Raw genomic sequence first — 19,191 nt, forward strand, 5'->3', positions numbered from 1 at the left:
TGACATCATAATTGCCTGCTGCGAAGAGAGGCTTACGGGCCCAATCCTGCTGATACAGATGTGAGCGAGTGACTTGTGTGAGTTCCATGGGACTCCCTCATGTGCGTAAAGTCGCCCATGTGCCCAAGTGCTTGCAGAATTGGACTCCTTGGTGGGGTGTAAATCAGTGTAGCTCCAGTAAAGCCAATCAAGCAAGGCCCATTTAGAGCTGTTGAGGTTCTGGCCATGTAGGATTTCCAATGGGGTCCGTAGGAGTAGGCGGATGGACTAGATTAAGAGCTGGGAACAAAGGCTCTCATTTTTATGCAGTTGTCTGTGGAGAGAAACAAAATGTCTGATATGTACGCAAAAGCATTTCTATACAGGTTCCTCGTGAGATGCCAAGAGCTGGAATGGGTTACCTAGGGAGCTGGTAGAATCTCCTTCCTTAGCGGTTTTTAAGGTCAGGCTTGACAAAGCCCTGGCTGGGATGATTTAGTTGGGGATTGGTCCTGCTTTGAGCAGGAGGTTGGACTAGATGACCTCCTGAGGTCCCTTCCAACCCTGACATTCTATGATTTTTTGATTCTATCCCAATGCACCCGAGCAGTGTTCTGCCCTGTTCTGCCTAGCAGCTGTGAAAGATGTTTGCATCTCATTAGTTGGAGAACTCTGACAATAATTACACACAGAGATAAAACGCCCTCAGCTGGTGCGGGGGCAGGATCAAGAGTTTTGACCACTATGTACCTAACACCTTTTTTACACCAGTAACAAACCCTGAGTCTCTGGGGTCTCTGCTGAGAACCTGGATTTCCTCTAAGAGCTGCTGCATGTTTGCAGTGCTGAGCTATGTTCCTGGGTACAAGCATGAAGACAGCAGCAGGGTAGGCACTTGACTGCTGATGGACAGCCCCAAATACTACTGGATCACATCAGCGCAAAGGTTCCCAAACATTTTCATGCCACAACTCCCTTTGGGCCTGGGGGTGGGGAGTCGGGTGCTGACCCCAGGATGCGGGAATCTGGGGGGAGGAGTTGCAGAGCAAGCTCATCCTGCACTCATCCCCGGAGTGGTGGCCTCTGTCCTGCAGGGCTGGTTGGGGGCCGCTCCCTACTCCAGAGTAGCCAGGCCAACCCTGAGTAGCTCTGTGTCCCTGGGGACCAGACACCAGGGCACAACTCGCAAAGGGAGAAGCCGAACCTAGCCACTCCTATGGGGTGACCAGCTAGCACTAGCAAGTGTGAAAAATTGGGACAGGGGATGTGGGGGGTGATAGGCGCTTATATAAGACAAAGCTCTGAATACCAGGACTGTCCCTATAAAATCGGGACATCTGGTCACCCTACACCCCTATTAGACAGGAGCTGCTTCAACCGGGATGGGGAGGGGCAGGCGGTTGTGGGTCAAAGCGGGACAGTCTTGTGATCTCCCCTGGTGCCGTCTCGACCCATAGTTTGGGAAACTTTCCATTAGAGCATTAACGTCCAGCACACATGTGGTGGCTGCATTCAGTGTAGCCCATAGTGGCCTTTGCTATGTTGGAGAGAACAGCTAGGAATGATCCTTTTCATATATAGATGTTTGAGGCTACTGTGAAAGGGCAGATGGCTAAAGGCAAGTGCAATCTCTGAGAGAGGAGGTTTCCATTCATCCTGGGTGTCCACTGTGGGGGCATGCAAGCTGTCCTTACTCAAAGCTGTAACAAGTGCTGGGAAAGTTGTGTTTAGGCCAGCAAGGGCTGGCTACATGGAAAGTCCAAGCATGAAGCTATATTTGGTGGCCAAACACTGAGGGCTACATTGGAAATTTTAAAGTCACGGGTGGATGTTTTTCTAGTTCAATTAGGAATTAATTCGGGGAAGTTCTCTGGCCTGTGTAATGCAGGAGGTCAGAGTCCAATGGATCGAGGAATCTATGCAATAATAAATCTATGAAATAACTATGTTGGCCAAAGGTCTGTCATGGTGACAACCAACACAGAATGTGTCCACTCTTGGAAGAAGTTGAGGGCACCATGGCAGCTCATACATATGAGCCAAATGAACTTTTTTTATGACGGATGCCTAACGAGATTAGACAGAGGGACTGCACATGCCACCTACCACATCAGTCCATAGCACTAAAGCGTTACATGCAGCATTGGTAAGAACAGGTATCACAGAGCAGAGGGTGAGCAAGAACGGATCTGAAGAATCCATGACGTGTGGAAATATGCCTCTAACCACAAAGACAAAGGTGGTGCAGACACGTAGATCAGTTGCATGTGGCAGCGCTACTAGCTAACTGCAACCGACCTGTTACAGCAACAGTTTTATGACCCCCTGGCTACGCTATCTGCTGAGCTACAATGGAGAAAGCCAGGGATGACTTCCAGTTCTCCCTTGCTTGAGGGGGGTGACGAAGAACTAAATACAGCTGCCCCCAAGGTGACTCCAGATAACACCGTTCCATAGGGTCGAGAATTCGTCCCTTAGCAATCAGGCCCTGATCCTGCGTCATTGAAGTCAGTGGGAGTTTTGCCATTGAGTTCCATGTGAGCAGATTGGGGCCCTAGTGAAAGATCTGTCTACTTCTCATAAAGATGATTCTTTAGTTAACTAAATGTTGCATTCACAGTGCTGTTTGTGTTCAGTGCAGCATTAGACTTATAGGTATGTGATGTGATGTTACTAAAGCACAGAGAAGAAGGATGGCCCATTGCTTGGGGCAGTAGTCTGGGACTTGGGTGACCTTGGTTCAATTCTTTGCTCTTCCACAGACCCCCGGTTGGCCCTTGGGTAAGTCACTTACCTCTCTGTGCCTTGGTTCCTCATCTGTACAATAAGGTAATAGCACTGGCCACCTTGCTGGGGTGCTGTGCGGATAAACACAGTTCGAGGCACTCTGTGGCTGTGGTGATCAAGTCCGCGTCAGCATTTGTTGTAGACAGACAGCGTTATCCATTGCTTAGGTCTGATTTATCTTCAAAATGCAAATCAAGACAGCAGGTGCCTTGGTGCTTTCTCCCTGCTGCCTCTTATGTCTGGCACAAACTCCCCCCCCAAAAATATGGAAAGCTAACACCTTATCCTGCATAAGGCTCACTTCTGCTGTGATGCCTGGAGTAGCCTGCCAGCTGCTGCCCAGATGGTGAGCTACCGTGGCACACAGCTAGTCTACATGAAAACACACCGGGGTTATTATAGCCTCACTATAAGAGAGGCTATCATAACACTTCAAGATGCAGCAGCGGGTGCAAATGGCTGGACCTCTTCCAGTCGCTGAGCTCCAACCGTTTGCTCCTGCCGCTGCATCTTGTCCTTGTTCTAGATTCTAAATTCTTTACGGCAGGGATTGTCTTTGCCTACATGCCCCAGTGCAATGGGGCCCTGATCTCGCTGCTTCGGCAAAACCTAAATGAGTAATGATAATGATTAGACAAGTCCCAAAAGGCTTGAGAAGGATGGAGGAGTCTTTTATTCTGAGGCTATTGATAACAATCACTAATACATAGCACGGGCCTCTTTCTCGGACTCCACTCCGATCTATGCGTGGTGGAACAACTCCCGCTCATGCCTTGATCCTCCGGGGTTGCGGCAACACTGTCGCTCTGGATATTGTCCAGAGTAAAAGGCTGGTGCATTTTGCAGCATTTAGAACATTATCAGTCCTGTGATGAGCAGAAACGCCTGCTCCGAAAGTCAAGTCAGTGGAAATAATGAGAGTCCCCAAGTAAGCGAAGCAGCACGTTTCACCAGGCGTAAGAAAGGGGAAGGAAAGCCCCACCCGTGCGAGCGCCCTTCCGCCGCTTGATCACAGTCGTGTTAAAAAGTGTTAAAGCCCCACGTGCTCACACAGATTCCTTTCACGGGTTATGGGCTATGAAGGAAGATCCCTTTGAAACTGAAGCCAATAGGATCCACTTGTGAGCAAGCGGAGAAGGAGTCTGCTGCAGGGAGTTTATCCTCCCTTTCCTGGGGCTGTGGTTTCTCCCCGGCTGCTCGCTGTGAAACCATAGTGCCCTGGGACGTGCTGCGTGGGCCTCACAGCTGCCGCCCGCTTTCAGCAGCAGCCTGCAAGCAGGTTTCCAAGCCCTTTCCTTTTCTGCAGAGGGAATGGATTCGGCAAAGGGCTGTCCAGGGGGGACCGCTCTCCCTTTCCCTGATTTCGGCGTGGCAGGGAGTCTGATGCCGAGCAGTTAACAAGCTGCTTTTTACTGCAGTGTTTCCGTGACAGACCGGGCTGCTGCTCCGCACGCCAGGGTAAGGGTGACTCCGGGGAGTTGAATCTGAGGCTAAAGTGGGACCTTAAAACGGGGTCTCCTTGTCATGCCAGTCCCGGCTCAGTCTTCAAGGGCTCTTACCATCTCCAAAGCCTACCTCGATCAGCATGACTGCGAGGCGTTTGTCAGGCTCTCGGCAGAGGAGGGTTTCGGCACAGAGGCTGACTGGCTGTCACAGTGTAATGAAAGCAGGCAATTTTGTTTTCTTCTACGGCTTTATGAATAATTTTTTTTGGTGCCCCTGGAGAGGATAAATTTCACAACACGTGGAAACTTGCTGATTACATAGGTGTGAATCAAATGCAGCACCTACCTCACTGTTATTACTTACTACTGGTATAAAGGTAGCACCGAGAGGCCCCTACGGAGATCAGGGCTCCATGGTGCTAGGTGCTGTACATGCATATAGTGAGAGACAGTCCCCGCCTGAAAGCGCTTCCAGTCTGGCTAGACAAGACAAAAGGTGCTGGGGGCAAGAAAGGCCCAGAAATGGGAAGTGTCTCCCTCGGGTAAGTAGCACAGCTGGGAATAGAATCCAAGTCTTCAGTCCAGGTCCTTTCCACTGGGCCATGCGGCCTCCTTCACCCACTAAAATAGTCTCAGATGCATCAAAATGTCTGACTGAGGTTCAGAGAACTGGCAGACATTTAAGCAAAGCTTCCTGTGCTCCTGGCCACGTGCTAAGGGTCCATTGCTCACACTGAGAGCTCGCCAGGAACATCTCAACAAAACCTTTTTTCTTCGGAAAATGCAAATTCGACAACACTGATTACCTACTTATGGAAAAGTGTCAATTTTTGACAAAAATGTTCTTGGGGAGACAGCTCAGGGCCAAGATGGAATTTACGGTAAGACTGACAGAGATCTATTCCAGGGTGGCCAACAGGGCAGGGGTGAGGATAACCCCATGGCGTGTGGGTGACTCAGGGCATGTCTACAGTTCAGCCACTGCAACAGCACAGCTACCCCACTTCTGCACCGTAGTCTAGACATCTCCTACGTCCATGGAAGTGGTTTTTCCATCAATGTAGTTCATCCACCTTTCCGAGAGGTGGGATTCTTCCATCAGCTTGGCCGTGTCAACGCCAGGGGTTAGGCTGAAATGTTTCACGGCCTGGAGTGACATAGCTGGGTTGGTCTAATTTTTAAGCATAGACCAGGCCTTAAGGTACAAGTCCCTGCTCAGCTTGATCTGGACCAAGGTCTTGAACTTGGCTCTCACCCAGCTCACGTGAGTGCCCTCACCTCCAGGTTATTGGCTATTCTAATGGAGGGAGTGGTCTCTCTCTCCATTTTTTTCCCCAGAAAGCTTAGAAAGGTTTTGGTTTTGTTCCACACTGGAATGAAAACAAATTCCAAACACTCAATATTTTTTGTGGAACAGAATTCTCGTTTTCTGGCCAGCCCTTCTTACACGTTAGTACAGACCAGAATGTCCTTTTACACACTTAGCCCTTGCTCCTTCTTCCTGAATTCCTTGTAACCATTTGCAAAAATTTATTTACAAAATAAGCCACTTTAAGGGGATCGTAGGAATCAAGAAGTTAATCCTGGACAGTTTGCTACTATGGTGTAAACAAGGCAGAAAGCGAGCTGGTGCCCCAGGACTCGCTGCCCCCATTCTGATGGCATTGTGTCTCCCTAGTATAGATTCCATTTAACAGTGAGAGTAATTGACCACTGAAACTATTTACCAAGGATCATGGTGAATTCTCAATCACTGACCATTTTAAATTCAAAACTGGGTGTTTTTCTAAAAGACCTGCTCCAGGAATTATTGTGGGGCAGGTCTCCGGCCTGTGCTATATACAGAAGATCAGACTAGATGATCACAATGGTCTCGTCTGGCCTTGGAATCTCAGAATCTCTGACTTTGCTTTCTGCAAGCTCTCAGACAGTTGACCTTGCTTGGAATGAATCTTTGGGGGAAGTAAATTTCAGCAGTACCTGCATGTGTATTCACTAAAAACAGATTGTAAATTCATGCCTGGGAATACTTGGGCTGAAAGTGCATATATACTCAACCAAGCGGGGACCAAAAGCAGTAGTATGGGACTTATCTGACCAATCTGACCTAAAGAAGAGCTCTGTGTAAGCTCAAAAGCTTGTTTTGCTCACCAACTGAAGTTGGTCCAATAAGAGATATTACCTCACCTACTTTGTCTGTCCAATCACAATAAAACGAGACAGCTCAGTATCAAAGACTGATGATCACAAATAGCCATTTGTCATCTATCCATACTGTTTAAAAATGCCATATTGGAAAGAAAAAGAAAAAGAACGCACCATGTATACAACACTTTCTAAATATAGATCAACTACTCTTTATAACAGCCATGTGAGGTAGGTAATATAATCTTCGTATTATAGGTGCAGACCAGAGAGACAGAGGTTAAGTGACAAGCCTATGAAAAGTGTGGATCTCCAGGCAATGCCATATCTTTTCTTTTGCATTTGCTAATAATGCTATTTTTTCTTTCATTCTTTTCATAAGGGGCCCTAACCCTATGAACATGAACCTACCCCCCCCACACACACACACAAAAACCCACCACTTTCAATGTACCCTGGTAGCAACTGGAGGGTAGACTTATCCAATACAGGTCAATCTTCAGGTGGCATAAATCAGCGTAGATTTGTTGACTTGAATAGAGTTATGCAATTTACACCAGCTGACCATCTTTGTCTCTTAAATTTAATTCTAGCTAATTGTCTCTCATACTCAATCTTACCTTTATCCTCCCTTCCTGAGTTGCCCAAACACTTAGATTAGCAGCTATAGCTCATCTCTGGGCAATAACAGATCTGCCTGTAATAATAGAATGGGTTGGGAATTTTCCGACAATTTTTTTTTTCATCTGAAAAGGTCAATTAGTTGAAAGTGAAACTTTTTTCCGAAACAGTGTCAGGTTTGATGAAATACTCATCTCAAAAACTTTTTGGTTAAAAAAACTTTCAGATTGTCAACCCAGAAAGGTTTTTCTTTGGGGGAAGCAGGGGGAGGGGAGTTGAGTCAAAATGACTTTTTGTTTGAAATTTTAGTAAATTTTCAAAAAGTTGTAAAAAGGTGGGAGGGTTGCAATCAAACCAAACATGTTTAAATTAAAGAAACAAAACTTTCTGATTTTCCTGAACCAGGATTTTTAGTTCACAAAAAGATTCAGGATGGAAAAACAAAATCTGAAATGTCAAAAATGTTCACAGGAAAGGAAACCCATTTCTCACCCAGCCCTGGCCAATATAGGATAGAGGATTGATACTGGAGCAGCTCAGAAGGGAAGTCACTCAGCAGAGTTTCTGTCAGCCAGCCCTGGAATATTACCACAAAGGGCTAAAAGTGAAGCAGTACAATTACACCATCCTTTTTTAATAAGGCTTTCATGGTCACGATTAGTTGGCTGGCAGGTAAATTTAGGAAGGTTTTGCCTTTGAATTTTGAGCCGCATTTTCATATAGTCAAGAATGAAAAGAAAATAAATAAGCGTAAAACTGTATTGATCTGTGTGCAGTCTATCAAAGAACTGTTCTTAAAACCGGCTGCAACTGAATATAGGCACAGCCCTTTGCAGCAGTAATTACAACTAATATCGGACACAAAAAGATCCTGCAAAGATAGCACTGATCCCATCTGGAGTGTTATTTCTTTGTTGTGGATTTAAAGTGCTCTTTAAATGTTGCTGGCAGTGGTGCCACAAGGGCACTAACAAATGATGTAGGAGCTCAATAGAACAAATTAACTTGCGGCTTCTTGCAGCTCGCCCTTTTCATTGTGCAAGCAACTGATTATGGCGAGGACTTTTCTGGTGACAGTAAATAAATGGGATCACAGTGTCACAGGGCTAAGCCTAATGGACATTTCAAGACCTTTCTCTGAAAGGCTTGTGTCAGTGTAGGAGTGTGGCTGCCTGCCCGGCACACAGTGCCTCAGTTTCCCTTCTTGGATCCCCAAATAAATTCCCATCAGGATTTTTCCAGTCCAATCACAACAGGCCAGAATCTGATTTATTAACTTAAAGTTCAAAGCTAAGCACAGATGCCTTCCCTCCAGCCTTCATCTGGGTGCAGCCCAAACTCCCCTGGTCTGGTCAGAGCCCTTCCTGCTTTAGCAGGAACTCTCAGACCTTCCTAGCAGCAGCAATCCCCCTGGTCTGAGAGTCTTCCCTCTCTGCAGTCTCACTACAGCCTCTGGAGCTCCCCCCTAACTGCAGCCACCTTCTGCTCTTTATAGGGAATTGGCTGATCCCCTCTAGGGAGGCGGGGCCGGGGGGAGGCTCATTCTGTAGTCAGGGCTGGCTTGGACACAGGCTCGCCAGCCCATAGGCAAGCCACCCTGTGATGGAGAGCATGTGCCCCAAGCAGAGAGCTCAGCGAAGTCTCTTCGTACGTGTTTGCTGGGGTTCTTGGTCCATGAGTCAGCATCAAGAATGGCAGTGGTATGCTGTCTCTGTGCTGAGGAAGGGTTGTTCTCTGGAATTTCAGGGATCTCGTTAGAGAGAGAATACAGAGCATGGCACAGGGACTCTTTATTGGGAATTGAAGGTTAGGCGTTTTCTCACCCAGTAGTATTGATGGGAAGAAGCTGCTCTGACAGCTTTCCTTCCCCCTCTTCTTTCCTGCAAGACACTCCCCTATGGACTAGGGGGTTGATCAGTGCTAATTTGTAATGAAAGAGGTGCTGAGGCTCAAGCAATTAGGTGCCAGGGCTCAAGCCATTTTTTTTACTTTCAAAACTGATGCGGCAAGCCAGAGGGGCCGGGGCTATGAACGGCCAGGCCCAGAGGAGCCGGGGCTGTGAACGGCCAAGCCCAGAGCGGCCAGGGCTGTGAACTGCCAGGCCCAGAGGGGCCGGGGCTATGAACTGCCAGGCCCAGAGGGGCCGGGGCTATGAACGGCCAAGCCCAGAGGGGCCGGAGCTCAGCCCTGGCACAAATTAAGCATTGGACTGGATCGTACGCTCACTGAATTCAATGCCAAAGCTCCCATTGACATTAAGGATTCAAGATCAGAGTCCGAAGTGGTGTCTGTATAGCGTCCTATCCTCCAGGTTGGGTAATGTTGCTTTTCTGTGTTTGGGTGCTTTTGATTTTGCTCCGGTGCTTGTGCCTTTTCACAGAAATGTTTGGGGAAAACCAGCTGGCTTGGGTCCCAAATGTCAATAATCTTACACTGGCAATCCTTCAGCTTCTAAATATTTGTTCATTTGCTATTCCCCACTCTGTTGCTGAGATTATAAAGGGACCCATGACCCAAAATAATCCACTTCTGCTAAATGTATGGCCTTGCATTATGTTTACTCAGATGGAACAGAGGAAGTGATATCAGAGAGCAAAGGAAGCTCCAGTGAATAGAACTGGGGCACTATAGCACAAAAAGGGGGTGCACATATGCCTGCTGCTGAAACCTGCTGATTGGCTTCTCCACTAGGCGCAACCCCTGTGATCTGAGTTGTCATGAGTTCCCAGGTGAGCAAAATTTTCCTGTAAAGAATGTTCATCAGCAGCATCCTGAATATAGCCAAGTGTCCAGAGCTGCCAATAATTGACTAATGATCCTTTGCAAATTCTCCAAACAATTACTAAGCCACACAGATAATTATTTTCAAATTCCAGGTTATTTTTAGACTCCGTGAGTAGCACCTCAAGGAAGACACTGCCTTGGGGTAGAAAAGACTGGCATTCAGTTCTCACCTCTTCCACAGACTCCCTGGGCAAGCCCTTGAATGTCTCTGCGACTTGGTTGATGGTATTCGTCTTCCTTTGTCTATTCAGCCTGTAAACTCTTCAGAGCAGTGCCTGTCTCTTCCTATGTGTCTGAATAGTATCTAACATGATAGGGTCATGATCTTAGTGGGGGCTCTTCAGTTCAGAGGATAATAAGAAAGGGGTTTTTATTTCATTTTTATATTGTAGGTTCCCTTGCAAAGCCGTCGTACATTGTTTACGCTCCTAAAGTATCGCACTAAATATAGACAGCATTTGGTAAACTGGAATGTCTATGAAACTGCATTCAATCTAACTGCAAAGCTGCTACGAGAAAGCTTTGCTGTGTTAGCCTTACTGCTTTTCTTGGCACATCTGAAATCAAGTAAGCATTCGGTTGCCTCAGCTCCTCCCATGACCTTGCAGAAGTCGCTCATTTAGAATATGAGAAATAGGTCAGGCTAGTTTTCCTGTGCTAGATGATTAATAATTCACCAACAGCTATTGTGAAATCTCTGTTAAAGAACAGGTCACATCCTTCTTCGGCTGGGGCTGGGGGACTGCTGGCTGAACACTGGCAGTAAGGCTAGTCAAAGAGAACATTTTGCTTGAACCTGGTATGCTCATAGCTGTGGTTTGCACAAACGTGCATCCCTTTCTGAATGGTAAGGAATCCGGGGATGGGCGTGGGGAGTTTTTAAAATTAAGAAATGGTGCTTGTTCTGAACGCAGCATCCCTCAGGGGCAGAGAGACTGCATTGCAGGGAATCTAAGCACAAACACTTCACTGTTTTCAGGGAATGCGGCTCGGCCCGGTAGCTTCTCACAGCTTCTCACTTAGCTGCAGCATTGCAGGGCCCTTACCCACACAGTGTGGTGCCTGACACCTTTGCTTTCAGCTGGACTCCTTGTGGAGTAGGGGACTCACAGGGAATAAGGGGATCGCTGTCTGGCTGCACGTGACTAGATATATGGGGTGTGCTTCTTTATGCAATGCATAGACCTCATCCTGCAAACACCTGGGGCCATATTGGGCTACCTACCCTTACCCACAGTGAGGTCCTATTGATGAAAAAGGAATCCTACAAAACATGGAATAATGGACTAATTACTAAGGAGGGGGACAACAGAATAGCCTAAGCATGTAGGGACAAAATCAGAAAGGCTGAGGCACAAATGGGTTACACCTGGCAAGGGACACACAAGGCCATAAGAGGAAGTTCTTTAAATACATTAGGAGTAAGAGAAAGAAGAAGGACAATGTAGGTCCTTTACTTAGCAGGGAAAGGCAGCTGAGAACTGATGACCTCAAGAAGGCTGAGGTCCCTTCCAGCTCTAAAATTCCTATGATTCTGTAATTGCAGTGGGGCTGCCCGAGGAGGAAGGGGCTACGCGGTGTGAGGGGAGGGTATTCTGGTCTGGCTCTAACTTGTATTGTGTGGCCTTTACTCTCAGGGCCAGATCCTCAGCTGGTGTAAATTGTCATCGCCCTATGGGCTCCAGTGGAGCTAGGACCATTGGCCCGCAGCCTCCAAACCCCTCCGTCCAGCTGCCCCTCTTCATCCTACCCCGCCCCCCATTCTCACTTTCTTCCTTTCACCACCTCGATTCTCTCTCTGCCCATCTGAGCCTGAGCCTGCGGGTCTCTCCCCATGGGCCTCCCCCGGCTCTGGGTGTGTCGTTGCTGTGGAGACAACAGAGCACTACTGAGGGGCGGTGATTTTCCAGTGTAACGGGAGTCCCCGCTCAGCCCCTGAGGTAGGGGGTGGAGATGGAGCCATCCTAAGCTCCCCCTAGCAACCGGCCTGACCTCCATGGGCTCAGAAGAAAGACAGTGCGGCTGCACTTGGCTGAAGTGGAGGGGACAGGGACGGCTGCTCCCTGGACAGGCAGTATGGACTGTACCTCCACCACCCAGCCCCTGGACTGGTCCTTGATGCCTGTGAAATCCTATTGACACTCACTGTGCTCAGCTGTAAAAGGGGACACAAGCAGCCAGGTAGCAGGATCCAGGCTGGAAGTTATTGTTACGGCCACAAATACCCCAGATTCACCCATTTGGCTGAGGTGGTGGCGTGACTATCTGGATTGGCCCTCAGAACACTGGCCTGGCATGTGAGGGGCTGGAAGCATAAATGCTTACCTACCCCACTGTAAGCTTAGGTGGGGTAGGTCCCACTGATTGCAGAGATGCTGCCGGAGGAGAGAAGGGTGGTTGGTCTGGCCCTACATTGTACAGTGTGCTCATGATGGGCTTAGTCATAAATCACCTTCCTGACTTCTCTTCACGGGCTGCCACTCACATCACCCAGCTGTGCGCATGGGAGAACAGGCACAGCTCCTCCCCCTCCCATGCAAGTGGGTGGAGAACGGGTGGGCAAGATTGGGGAGTGGGCGGAGCCTTGGCTACATCTCCATAATGCACTAGCTAGCACAGCTGAGCTGGCACGGAAGGGGAAGTCATCTGCACCAGGTACAGGACTGGTTCAGATCGCTGCTCCCACCCGAGATCAAAGGCTCATGGTAATGTCCTGCTGGGAATGCCCTACAGAGACCTTGTCAGCTCACAGAGGAGCCTTGGGCCCTGAGGGTGTAGCCAGCAGCGTGACCTTTAACAGGACAACCCAGGATCTCTGCCATTTGTCCTGGAGACCTCTTACAACAAGCCCTGTTGTTGCGACTGTGCCTCTCATTGTGGCTGCTGTGCTGGCTGTTGGCCCTTGAGCTTCCGACTCATTCGCGCTGCTGCTGGCACAATTCTTGGTCTCGACACAGTCTGTGTTTTTCAAGTGGTGTTAAAAAAAGAAAAGAAGCGCAAACTTCCCGGAAGATATTCCACCAGGGAAAGCTGCCGGGCAAAGTGGGAGCAATGTTACTAAGGGCTACTAATTACATTAATTAAAACAAAACAGTTTTCTGCGTTCCGAATCCTTCCTTTCAGATGTGCTCTTATTTCTCATCCAATGCAGCACAGCCAGCGCCAGCACTCGTACTATGGATTGTCGTCTACAGAGAGTCCCACGCCTGCTTTGAAAACGCTGACGTGGAGAGAATCCCAGGCAATCCGATTTCTAAACACAGTCAGAATGGCCAAACAAATGGCGTTTCTGCCCCTCTTCACTGAACACTAGCATGCCATCCTTGGGGCCGCTTCAGTTTGGTGGCAGGTGCATGATGAAATATTGATGGGTAATCATCTTTTCAGAGCTGGGGAGCATTGCATCTTCAGTGATGAGCCTGTCTTTCAACAAGATGTGACTCTACGCAGCTGAGTCAGATTTCCTTATCTCTTTTCTTCTGGCGAAAAGATCTGGAGGTGCTGATGGCCCGGGAATAAGGAAATTAGGAGATTCCTACATGTGACGATCCAGCAGGAGGAGGAATAATTCATCTGAAATATTGTGTCAATGTTTAATTTAAGGGTGGGATTTTCAAAGGGGCCTATGTGAGGTCAGGCTCCCTACTCCATTCATCCTTATTGAGCCTCTGAAAATCACAGCCTAAATAAAGAATATTAGAACATAGGAATGGCCATACTGGGTCAGACCAAAGGTCCATCTAGCCCAGTAGCCTGTCTACCAACAGTGGCCAGTGCCAGGTGCCCCAGTGGAAATGAACAGAACAGGGAATAATCAAGTGATCCATCCCCTGTCGCCCATTCCCAGCTTCTGGCAAACAGAGGCTAGGAACATCCTGGCTAATAGCTATTCATGGACCTATCCTCCGTGAACTTCTCTAGATCAAAGATCAAATGTCAAAAGATAAGCTGCCATTCCTATCACTAACAGGAGAGCAATAGGCCTTGGCGCCATGGTAAGTTTTAAACAAACTGGTCAAAAAAATGGGGACAATGTTCTCAAAAACTTTTGAAGTAAATACATCCCTCTCTTTCCTCAGAGAAAATGTCAGAATTGGAACTGGTGTGACCAGTTCTGTTATCAAAGTACATTTCACAGATTGGAAAAAGCTGACAGTAAAAATACCTTTCTTCACTGCACAAGGTGCTCCCAAAACCTACTGCCTGAGCTCCTCTGTCCCAGCTCCATCATAGCTCGCATTCCAATGGGAAGCCCTGGGAGGATGTGTTTTGGGGTGAAAGCAGCAACTGGTCAGAGCCTAGCAGCCATGGGGAGCCAGATGGCAGAACTGCTCAGGACCTGCAGGGAAGTGGTAGTTCCAGTGACATGGGCATGTTGCAGGTCCCACCATAGCATTAGTGTTCGGGGATTTCAGATACCCACTGCCTCATCTTCACTTTGGGGCTGCCCCCTCCTCCCTAGATCGGAACAGGATTGGACAATAAGCTCTTTGGTTGCCCCCGTCCTGTCCTACCTGTATAAGGACATTTTAAAGGACAAATTTTCAGACTCAGTGCTGGAGGGTTGAGTAGGCTGCATCCTAAGACGCAAGGTAGCAAGTAGAAACTGCTTTGAACACTTTGCAGAAGTTCAATTCAAGGGATGAATGGAGGTTCAGATCAGTTCTTGTCTTATTCAGACTAGCTTGCCCATCCCTTATCGGAACAGAAGTGCCCTCTTCACGGGCTGCTTTTCACTATACGCTTTCCTCTCTTTTCTGTGCCTCTGCACGGAACTCACCACTGGGCCGAAGTGCTCGTGTTCCAGTGTCTTGTTCTCCAGAGCATTGTCACCGGGCGCTGCTCCGAGCTCTGACTCAAGGCGGTTAGCCTCCGACAATCAAATTTTACATATTCTCCTTTGCCAATGAGTCAGCTGTCCTGTCCATCCCGCCTGTGTTCTAGTTTCCTAGCCTGCACTTTGTATGCGGCACAGGCCTATTCATGCAGCTCTTGCAGCTATAATTGGTTTTAGAGGCAGTGTTCACATTGACAAAGGACTCTTTTGTGGCAATAAACACTGAGACCTGAAAGGGTTTCTTCTGTAGCACAGCAAAAGCCGGCAACAAAAGACTCCCCGCACTTATCGACAGCATCAATTTGGGCTATTAAAAGACAAATTATTTTGTGTGCATAGTTGAGTTAGAGGCACATTTTATTTTATAGCTGAAGAACATCTAGCCAAATAGACACCATATTAGCGACTCGCATCGACGGAAAGCGTGTAATTGAGGAATGCTTAAGATACACACTGCACTGCAGGCTTGTGTGGATAGTTTAGGCTCACGGATAAATCCTGCCCATGGTGGTATATTAACTGGTCGGGGAGGGGAAATAGAGGGTTCCTGCTATGGTGATGGCAGCTATATGATGACCAACTCGTTGGGGTAATGCAGGCAGGGGTGTACGCGATCATTGCTTGAAGAGCAGCAGCACCTAGTCCAGTGTAGCTCATACTCTGCACCGTAGCACAGCTGTGTGGCTTGAGCATGGGACTCAGGAGACGTGAGTTCTATTCCTGGCTCTGCCAGGGACTTTGGGCACCTTAGTTTCCCCATCTGTGAAAGGGGGAGATTGGTACTGCCCTCCTTTGTGATCTCCTGAGGAAACGCACCAGATAAGAGTTAGGGATGAGGGTGATTATGTCAGGGACTGGCTTTAACAAAATCCCAAGGCGTTATTTATATAAAGGGAAAAGACACCCACCCCAGACAAACAAAAGAAGCTCCAGACCACCCGCCCTGAGAACAGAGAGCGCCTGTGCATTGCAGAGTCAGGGTCCTGCCCCTAAACAGTTACAGTTACTTTTACTACTAGCTCTCGCTAGCTGACCTGCTGTGGAGGCCTACAGGGATAGACAGGCCTATAAGCCACAGCAGTCGCACCTTGGAGCAGGGGACTACAGGCAGACATAGCAGCCAGACCTTCCTTGAAACAGCCCCCTCCGCCCTGATGTTGTATTCCAGAGGGCGGAGGCTCCACAGGCCCTCTTCCGCTGAGTGTGTCCATGCAATATAGCCAGCAGATTACCCTCCTCATGGTCCACCTGGTTCAGTATTTAGAATGTTAACTCTTCGAGGCAGGGACTGTCTCTCACTGCGTCTGTACAGCTCCTAGCACACTGGGGCCCTGAACTGGGTGTGGGCCATGTAATGACCTGAACTCTAGATCCGGTCGTACTGCACATAATAATAATAACAACCCTATCTCCAACAGTGGCCAGTTCCAGCTGCTTCCAGAGAAGGTGACAGAAACCCCCAGTAGGTAAATGTGGGGTAATCTGCCCCACCCCACGAGGGGTCAATCTCTGCCTAACCCCTAATAGTTAGAGATTAGTTTAAGACCTACAGGGGGTTTTAATAATTTTGAAAATAATGCCTTGATCATTTCAAGTACAAGCAATGCCCTTGAAATCACACTCTCTCTAGCATATGTAAGGGCTAGGTATTGTTAGCATTTTATAAATATGATGATATCTAGCTCTTTTATAGCACTTTTCACCAGTAGAGCTCAAAGCGCACTACAAAGGAGGTGAGTACCAGCATGTCCATTATACAGATGGGGAAACTGAGGCACAAGGCGGCGCCATGACTTGCCTTAGGTCACCCAGCAGGCCAGTGGCTGAGCTGGGAATAGAACCAAGGTCTCCCAGTACAATGCTCTATCCCTTAGACTATACTGCCTCCCAGTTTGGTGCAGGTTGGTGCAGTTGTGGGTTTTTATTATTCAGTAACTCACCCCACAAAGACAGGTTTCAGAGCAGCAGCCGTGTTAGTCTGTATTCGCAAAAAGAAAAGGAGTACTTGTGGCACCTTAGAGACTAACACATTTATTTGAGCATAAGCTTTCGTGAGCTACAGCTCACTTCATCAGATGCATTTTGTTAGTCTCTAAGGTGCCACAAGTACTCCTTTTCTTTTCACCCACAAAGGCTCTGCAGACCAAATTTTGCCATACAAAAAGCTTTTAAAATACCTTCTGGTCCTACAAGGCATGACAGGGTCCCTTTCAGACTGTAGTTATCTTTCATCTTGCTAGCTAAAGTTGTTCAAGATGCAACCACAACTGCTCTTGCACAGAGACCTTCATTCAACGATTTCCAAGTGCTTTACAAACGTTAAATGAATTCAGCCCCCTTTCCCGCTGTAAATCACCTCTGCTGTCAGTGCACACAGTGGTGAAGTGACTGGTCCAAGCTCATACAGTGAATCAGGATAGGACCTGAGTGCCCTGAGCCCCAGTCTCTCTTCTGAAGACTGACCCATCCTCTCACTTCTTTGTGGCCTGGTGGGTCAGGTACTGAACTGGGAGTCAGGTGACCTGCATGCTCATCCTGTTTCTGGTCTTCTGGTTGACCTTGGGCAGGTAATTTCATCTCCCTGTGCCTCAGTTTCCCTCTCTGTAAAACAGGGAATGATCCTGACCTCCTTTGTAAAGTGCTTTGAGCTCTACCGATGGAAAGAGCTGGGGATTGTTGTTGTTTAAAGGCTGTGACAAGTAAATAAACATGCAGTATGATCTTATTGAATTCTCTTTGCTCCTGGAAGCTTTTTTCTTCTTCTAAGGATTCCCATGAAAGGGTTTTTACTCTTCCTTGCTTTTCTAATGGGATTTAAAAGCGTTTTTTGCATTTCAGAGTGAGGTTCAATTCAAAGGGTTGAAAATAATTGATTAATCGCCTTTGATTTTAGTGAGTCTTGACTCAGCCTCATGGTCTCTTCAGATGTATTATCAGGCGGAATGTTATAATGAGAGGATCCACACAAGGGGGAATGGTACAGTTTGATTGTATTCAGCAAAATCCCAAGAGCACTGCCTAGAAAACCGAACTCGTCTCACAACAAGTACTAGATAATCACCTAGCTCACCTCCCCAGAGCTTTTAGCAAAGCAGGATTGTGCCTTGCTGCCTGGACTGCAAAACTGACTCGGAAAAATTGGAAGAGGCAAATGAAAAATAAATAAATAAATGGAACCTTTGGATGAGCCTAACACACTGTCAAAATGCATGTCCAATAATCCCTTCCATTCAAGGAAGCTATTCAAGACAGACTTCCTTTATGAAACGTGCTGCAAAGCAACACTTTGGGCTTCCTGGCAATTGCATCATGGGTGCTGAGCACATATTGACCCCATGCTCCATTGGAATTCCAGTGGAATGTGCATCTAGGAACATTCTGTGTCCCCGTCTGCCTGAAAAAATTAGTTGCCGTCCGGATTGCACTAAACCTGGAAAAGCACAGATGCAAGCATGATAGCTGGTTCCATTATCCAAGGGGAAGGTCATCCTGGGGGCCGTGTTCCCTCCAGCTTTGCCCCCAGCAGTTCAGAGAGCTCATGGTGTAATGGTCCCTGGAGATCAGACCCAGCATCTTCAACAAGAAAAACCCCGGCCTCTGCCACATGAGCTGGATGAATGTTCTGCTAGGTACTAGTCAGCAATAGATTCTAGAGTCACTGAGACCATCACTGGAGCAAGATGCGATCGCACTCCCTAGGGCCCTCCTGTTGCATCTCGCAGTGCTGCTCCACCATGTGCACAGAGGATACAAGGCCCACGGGGAACGTCAGCATTGAGGCCAGTGTAACTTCCACATATGGGCTGCACAGGAGAGGGGAAAGTGCTGCGACACCTTACCTGGGAATCACAGAAAGAGAGACGTCTGCCTTACAGAGACAGCTGCTGCTTCTGAAAGCTCCCTTCCTTGGCTGGCTGCTGAGAGATGCTCAACTCTCTGCAACTGCTGCTTTATGATGAAAGATATGAATCCATAAGGTCATCTTCATGCTTGGCTGGCCCCTGTCCTATGGCTCTGGCTAACAGCTCTATTTTGAAGCTCAACCAGGGGGAGTCAGTACAACCTCATTATATTTCTTCTGCTTTAGAGAACCAGGGAAGAGGAAGCTCCGCACCCTGTTAGATCATAAGAGAGCAGTGGGCTTGGGGAAGGACACAGCAACAAAGTCAGTGGGTTTCTGGCATCGTTCCCAAGAATCCAGTTGACAAAGAGCATCATTTTGGGGAGGAGGACGTGTGCTTCTGTTTGAGAAGAGTCTTCAGTGATTGTGAAGGTATCCACAGAGAAGGAAGGATGGTCTTGTGGGTGAGGCACTGGACAGATCCTAGCTCAGCCACTGGTTTCCTGTGTGATATCAGGCAGGTCACTTTATCTCATGGGTCTCAGTTCCTCCTCTGTAAAATGGGAATAATATTACCCTACCTTGCAGGGATGTTGCTTATGTGAGGTGCGTAGAGTCTATAATGAAGGTGGCAATGTATGAACATAGGCTGATGAGGGAGCAGCCTCAGTGGTAGTGGATCTCAACTGGAAAAGTGAATTTGGGCTAGAGAGGGACTTAATGTCTTCTGGGCAATAATATCACTTCATAGA

The 19,191-nt window shown here is 47.9% G+C and overlaps 1 protein-coding gene across 1 annotated transcript in view; it reads left to right on the top strand.

Moving 5' to 3' along the window:
• Positions 1–19,191, top strand: part of CPLX1 (complexin 1) — a 208,206-nt gene that overhangs the window by 171,646 nt on the left and 17,369 nt on the right. The gene's annotated exons all lie outside the window — the stretch shown is intronic.

This window comes from Chelonia mydas, chromosome 5 (assembly GCF_015237465.2).
Source record: "Chelonia mydas isolate rCheMyd1 chromosome 5, rCheMyd1.pri.v2, whole genome shotgun sequence".
Classification (NCBI taxonomy): Eukaryota; Metazoa; Chordata; order Testudines; family Cheloniidae; genus Chelonia; species Chelonia mydas.